The sequence below is a fragment of the Triticum urartu genome, chromosome 4A (assembly GCF_056163025.1).
Source record: "Triticum urartu cultivar PI428250 chromosome 4A, HENAU_Tu73, whole genome shotgun sequence".
In the NCBI taxonomy this organism is placed as follows: domain Eukaryota; kingdom Viridiplantae; phylum Streptophyta; class Magnoliopsida; order Poales; family Poaceae; genus Triticum; species Triticum urartu.
In genome coordinates, this window is record NC_141876.1 from 177,622,521 (window position 1) to 177,630,142 (window position 7,622).

Below are 7,622 nucleotides of genomic sequence, written 5' to 3' on the forward strand. Positions count from 1 at the left end.
TAGGACATAAGGATTGCAATCTATGTCAAGAACAATAAAATCTACGGGCACATAATTCCTATTTGAAACAATAAGAACATCATTAATTCTTCCCATAGGTTTCTTAATACTGGAATCCGCAAGGTGCAAGTTTAAAGAGCAATCATCAAAATCATGGAAACCTAACAAATCACACAAAGTCTTTGGAATCGTGGAAACACTAGCACACAAATCACACAAAATATAGAATTCATGATCTTTAATTTTAATTTTAATAGTTGGTTCCCACTGATCATAAAGTTTTCTAGGGATAGAAACTTCCAACTTAAGTTTTTCTTCATAAGATTGCATCAAAGCATCAACAATATGTTTGGTAAAAGCTTTATTCTAAGTATAAGCATGAGGAGAATTTAGCATGGATTGCAACAAGGAAATACAATCTATCAAAGAGCATCTATCATAATTAAATTCCTTGAAATCCAAAATAGTAGGTTCATTAACATCTAGAGTTTTGATCTCTTCAATCCCACTTTTATCAGTTTTAGCATCAAGATCTAAAAACTCCGAATTTTTGGAACGCCTTCTAGGTAAAGGTGGATCATATTCAGTCCCATCATTATAAATATTAATATTACAAAACAAAGATTTAATAGGGGACACATCAATAACTTTTAGATCTTCATCTTTATTATCACGGAAACTAGAAGAACACACTCTTATAAAGGAATCTTTCTTAGCACGCATCCTAGCGGTTCTTTCTTTGCACTGATCAATGGAAATTCTCATGGATTTGAGAGACTCATTGATATCATGCTTAGGAGGAATAGATCTAAGTTTCAAAGAATCAACATCAAGATAAATTCTATCAACGTTCCTAGCCAACTCATCAATCTTAACAAATTTTTATTCAATCAAAGCATTGAAATTCTTTTGCGAAGTAATAAATTCTTTAATATTAGATTCAAAATCAGAGGGCATCTTATTATACTTTCCTTAAGAATTGTTGTAGGAATTACCATAATTATTAGAGGAATTGCTAGGATAAGGCCTAGGATTAAAGTTTCCTCTATATGCATTATTACCAAAATTATTCCTACCAACATAATTCACATCCATAGATTCATTATTATTCTCAATCAAAGTAGACAAAGGCATATCATTAGGATCAGAAGAAACACTCTTATTAGCAAATAATTTCATAAGTTCATCCATCTTTCCACTCAAAACATTAATTTCTTCTATCGCATGCACTTTCTTATTAGTAGATCTTTCAGTGTGCCATTGAGAATAATTAACCATAATATTATCTAGGAGTTTAGTAGCTTCTCCTAAAGTGATTTCCATAAAAGTGCCTCCCGCGGCCGAATCTAAAAGATCTCTAGAAGCAAAATTCAATCCGGCATAAAAAATTTGTATAATCATCCACAAATTCAAACCATGTGTTGGGCAATTACGTATCATTAATTTCATCCTCTCCCAAGCTTGTGCAACATGTTCATGATCAAGTTTCTTAAAATTCATAATATCGTTTCTAAGAGAGATAGCGGGAGGAAAATACTTAGAGATAAAAGCATCTTTGCACTTATTCCAAGAATCAATACTATTTTTAGGCAAAGACGAAAACCAAGCTTTAGCACGATCTCTAAGCGAAAAAGGAAATAGCTTCAATTTAACAATATCATTGTCCACATCTTTCTTATTTTGCATATCACACAAATCAACGAAGCTATTTAGATGGGTAGCGGCATCTTCACTAGGAAGGCCGGAAAATGGATCTTTCATGACAAGATTCAGCAAGGCAGCATTAATTTCACAAGATTCAGCATCGGTAAGAGGAGCAATCGGAGTGCTAATAAAATCATTGGTGTTGGTATTGGTAAAGTCACACAATTTAGTGTTATCTTGAGCCATCGTGACAAGCAAGCAATCCAACACACAAGCAAACAAGAAATGGGCAAAAAGAAGGCAAATAGAGAAAGAGAGGGAGGATAGAGAGAGAGGGTGAATAAAACGGCAAGGGTGAAGTGGGGGAGAGGAAAATGAGAGGCAAATGGCAAATAATGTAATGCGGGACATAAGGGTTTGTGATGGGTACTTGGTATGTTGACTTTTGCGTAGACCTCCCCAGCAACGCCGCTAGAAATCCTTCTTGCAACCTCTTGAGCACTTGCGTTGGTTTTCCCTTGAGGAGGAAAGGGTGGTGCAGCAAAGTAGCATAAGTATTTCCCTCAGTTTTTGAGAACCAAGGTATCAATCCAGTAGGAGGCTACGCGCCAGTCCCTCGCACCTACACAAAACAAATAAATCCTCGCAACCAACGCGATAAGGGGTTATCAATCCCTACACGGTCACTTACGAGAGTGAGATCTGATAGATATGATAAGATAATATTTTTGGTATTTTTATGATAAAGATGCAAAGTAAAATAAAAGCAAAGGAAATAACTAAGTGTTGGAAGATTAATATGATGAAGATAGACCCGGGGGCCATAGGTTTCACTAGTGGCTTCTCTCAAGAGCATAAGTATTTTACGATGGGTGAACAAATTACTGTTGAGCAATTGACAGAATTGAGCATAGTTATGAGAATATCTAGGTATGATCATGTATATAGGCATCACGTCCAAGACAAGTAGACCGACTCCTGCCTGCATCTACTACTATTACTCCACACATCGACCGCTATCCAGCATGCATCTAGAGTATTAAGTTCAAGAGAACAGAGTAACGCTTTAAGCAAGATGACATGATGTAGAGGGATAAACTCATGCAATATGATGAAAACCCCATCTTGTTATCCTCGATGGAAACAATACAATACGTGCCTTGTTGCCCCTACTGTCACTGGGAAAGGATACCGCAAGATTGAACCCAAAGCTAAGCACTTCTCCCATGCAAGAAAGATCAATCTAGTAGGCCAAACCAAACTGATAATTCGAAGAGACTTGCAAAGATAACCAATCATACATAAAAGAATTCAGAGAAGATTCAAATATTGTTCATAGATAAACTTGATCATAAACCCACAATTCATCGGTCTCAACAAACACACCGCAAAAGAAGATTACATCGAATAGATCTCCACAAGAGAGGGGTAGAACTTTGTATTGAGATACAAAAAGAGAGAAGAAGCCATCTAGCTAATAACTATGGACCCGAATGTCTGAGATAAACTACTCACACTTCATCGGAGAGGCTATGGTGTTGATGTAGAAGCCCTCCGTGATCGATGCCCCCTTCAGCGGAGCTCCGAAACAGGCCCCAAGATGGGATCTCGTGGATACAGAAAGTTACGGCAGTGGAATTACGGTTTTGGCTCCGTATCTGATCATTTGGGGGTACGTAGGTATATAAAGGAGGAAGGAGTACGTTAGTGGAGCAACAGGGGGCCCACGAGGGTGGAGGGCGCACTTGGGGGGGGGGGGGGGGGTAGGCGCGCCCCCTACCTCGTGGCCTCCCTGTTGGTTGCTTGACGTAGGGTCCAAGTCTCCTGGATCTTGTTCGTTCCAAAAATCACATTCCCGAAGGTTTTATTCCGTTTGGACTCCGTTTGATATTCCTTTTCTTCGAAACCCTAAAATAGGCAAAAAAAACAGCAATTCTGGGCTGGGCCTTCAGTTAATAGGTTAGTCCCAAATATAATATAAAAGTGAATAATAAAGCCCAATAATGTCCAAAACAGAAGATAATATAGCATGGAGAAATCAAAAATTATAGATACGTTGGAGACGTATCAACTATCGCTACTGCTTAGTGATAAAGTGAAGCAATTACATGGCGATTGCATTTCATACAATAAAGCAACAACCATATGGTTCCTGCCAGTTGCCGATAACTGTGTTACAAAACATGATCATCACATACAATAAAATTTAGCATCATGTCTTGACAATATCACATCACAACATGCCCTGCAAAAACAAGTTAGACGTCCTCTACTTTGTTGTTGCAAGTTTTACGTGGCTGCTACGGGCTGAGCAAGAACCGTTCTAACCTACGCATCAAAAACCACAACACGGTATAGTGATTGCTTTTTGATCTTCAGAAAGAACCCTGTTCATTGAATCTGATTCAACTAAAGTTGGAGAAACTGACACCCACCAGCCACCAGTGTGCAAAGCACGTCGGAAGAACCAGTCTCGTGTAAGCGTACGTGTAATGTCGGTCTGAGCCGCTTCATCCAACAATACCGCTGAATCAAGAATCAACTAGTGACGGCAAGCAATATGTATATACCCACGCCCACAACTCCTTTGTGTTCTACACGTGCATATAATATCTACGCATAGACCTGGCTCGGATGCCACTGTTGGGTAACGCAGTAATTTCAGAAAAATTCCTACGCACACGCAAGATCTATCATGGTGATGCATAGCAACGAGAGGGAAGAGTGTTGTCCACGTACCCTCGTAGACCGTAAGCGGAAGCGTTATGACAACACGGTTGATGTAGTCGTACGTATTCACGATCCGACCGATCCTAGTACCGAAAGTACGGCACCTCCGCGATCTGCACACGTTCAGCTCGGTGACGTCCCACGAACTCTTGATCCAGCTGAGTGTCGAGGGAGAGCTTCGTCAGCACGACGGCATGATGACGGTGATGATGAAGCTACCAGCACAGGGCTTCGCCTAAGCACTACGACGATATGACCGAGGTGGATTATGGTGGAGGGGGCACTGCACACGACTAAGAGATCAATGATCAACTTGTGTGTCTATGGGGTGCCCCCCTTCCCCATATATAAAGGAGTGGAGGAGGGGGAGGGTCGGCCCTCTATGGCGCGCCCTGGAGGAGTCCTACTCCCACCGGGAGTAGGATTCCCACCCCCCCTTCCCTAGTTGGACTAGGAGAGAAGGAAGGAGGAGAGAGGGAGGAAGGAAAGGGGGGCACCGCCCCCCCCCCCTTCCTTGTCCAATTCGGACCAGAGGGGGAGGGGGCGCGCGGCCTGCCCTGGCTGCCTCTCTCTCTCTCCACTAAAGCCCATTAGGGCCCATATACTCCCCGGGGGGTTCCGGTAACCTCCCGGTACTCCAGTATATGCCCGAACTCACTCGGAACCATTTCGATGTCCAATCATAGGCTTCCAATATATCGATCTTTATGTCTCAACCATTTTGAGACTCCTTGTCATGTCCGTGATCATACCTGGGACTCCGAACTACCTTCGGTACATCCAAACCCATAAACTCATAATACCGATCATCACCGAACGTTAAGCGTGCAGACCCTACGGGTTCGAGAACTATATAGACATGATCGAGACTTATCTCCGGTCAATAACCAATAGCGGAACCTGGATGCTCATATTGGTTCCTACATATTCTACGAAGATCTTCATCAGTCAAACCGCACAACAACATACGTTGTTCCCTTTGTCATCGGTATGTTACTTGCCCGAGATTCGATCGTCGGTATCTCAATACCTAGTTCAATCTCATTGCCGGCAAGTCTCTTTACTCGTTCCATAATGAAACATCCCATAACTAACTCATTAGTCACATTGCTTGCAAGGCTTATAGTGATGTGCATTACCAAGAGGGCCCAGAGATACCTCTCTGATACTCGGAGTGACAAATCCTAATCTCGATCTATGCAAACTCAACAAACACCATCAGAGACACCTGTAGAGCATCTTTATAGTCACCCAGTTACGTTGTGACGTTTGATAGCACACTAAGTGTTCCTCCGGTATTCGGGAGTTGCATGATCTCATAGTCATAGGAACATGTATGAGTTATGGAGAAAGCAATAGCAACAAACTAAACGATCGTCGTGCTAAGCTAACGGATGGGTCAAGTCAATCACATCATTCTCTAATGATGTGATCCCGTTAATCAAATGACAACTCATGTCTATGGTCAGGAAACATAACCATCATTGATTCAACGAGCTAGCCAAGTAGAGGCATACTAGTGACACTCTGTTTGTCTATGTATTCACACATGTACTAAGTTTCTGGTTAATACAATTCTAGCATGAATAATAAACATTTATCATGATATAAGAAATATAAATAAAAACTTTATTATTGCCTCTAGGGCATATTTCCTTCAATAACAACATATGTTGTTCCCTTTGTCATTGGTATCTTACTTGCCCAAGATTCGATCATTGGTATCACCATACCTGGTTCAATCTGGTTACCGGCAAGTCTCTTTACTTGTTCCGTAATGAATCATCCCGTGGCTAGCTCATTAGAAACATTGCTTGCAAGGCTCATAGTGATGTGCATTACCGAGAGGGCCCAGAGATACCTCTCGAAACACGGAGTGACAAATCCTAATCTCGGTCTATGCCAACTCAACAAACACCATCAGAGACACCTATAGAGCATCTTTATAATCACCCATTATGTTGTGACGTTTGATAGCACACTAAGTGTTCCTCCGGTATTCGGGAGTTGCATAATCTCATAGTCATATGAACATGTATAAGTCATGAAGAAAGAAATAGCAATAAACTAAACAATCATAGTGCTAAGCTAACGGATGGGTCTTATCCATCACATCATTCTCTAATGATGTGATCCCGTTCATCAAATGACAACACATGTCCATGGCTAGGAAACTTAACCATCTTTGATTAACGAGCTAGTCAAGTAGAGGCATACTAGGGATACTTTGTTTGTCTATGTATTCACACATGTACTAAGTTTTTGGTTAATACAATTCTAGCATGAATAATAAACATTTATCATGATATAAGGAAATATAAATAACAACTTTATTATTGCCTCTAGGGCATATTTCCTTCAGTCTCCCACTTGCACTAGAGTCAATAATCTAGAATACATTGTAATGATTTTAACACCCATGGAGTCTTGGTGTTGATCATATTTTGCTCGTGAGAGAGGCTTAGTCAATGGGTCTGCAACATCCAGATCCGTTGTATTTTGCAAATCTCTATGTCTCCCTCCTTGACTTGATCGTGGATGGAATTGAAGTGTCTCTTGATGTGCTTGGTTCTCTTGTGAAGCCTGGATTCCTTTGCCAAGGCAATTGCACCAGTATTGTCACAAAAGATTTTCATTGGACCCGATGCTTACACCTAGATAGGATATGAACTCCTTTATCCAGACTCCTTCATTTGCTGCTTCTAGAGCAGCTATGTATTCTTCTTCACACGTAGATCCCGCAACGACGCTCTGCTTAGAACTGCACCACTGACAAGTCCACCATTTAATAAAAATACGTATCCCGTTTGTGACTTAGAGTCATCCGGCTTAGTGTCAAAGCTTGCATCGACGTAACCATTTACGACGAGCTCTTTGTCACCTCCATAAACAAGAAACATATCCTTAGTCCTTTTTAGGTATTTCAGGATGTTCTTGACCGCTATCCAGTGATCCACTCCTGGGTTACTTTGGTACCTCCCTGCTAAACTAATAGCAAGGCACACATCAGGTCTGGTATACAACATTGCATACATGATATAACCTATGGCTGAAGCATAGGGAATGACTTCCATTTTCTCTCTATCTTCTGCAGTGGTCGGGCATTGAGTCTGACTCAACTTCACACCTTGTAACACATGCAAGAACCCTTTCTTTGCTTGATCCATTTTGAACTTCTTAAAAATTTTATTAAGGTATGTGCTTTGTGAAAGTCCAATTAAGCGTCTTGATCTATCTCTAAATATCTT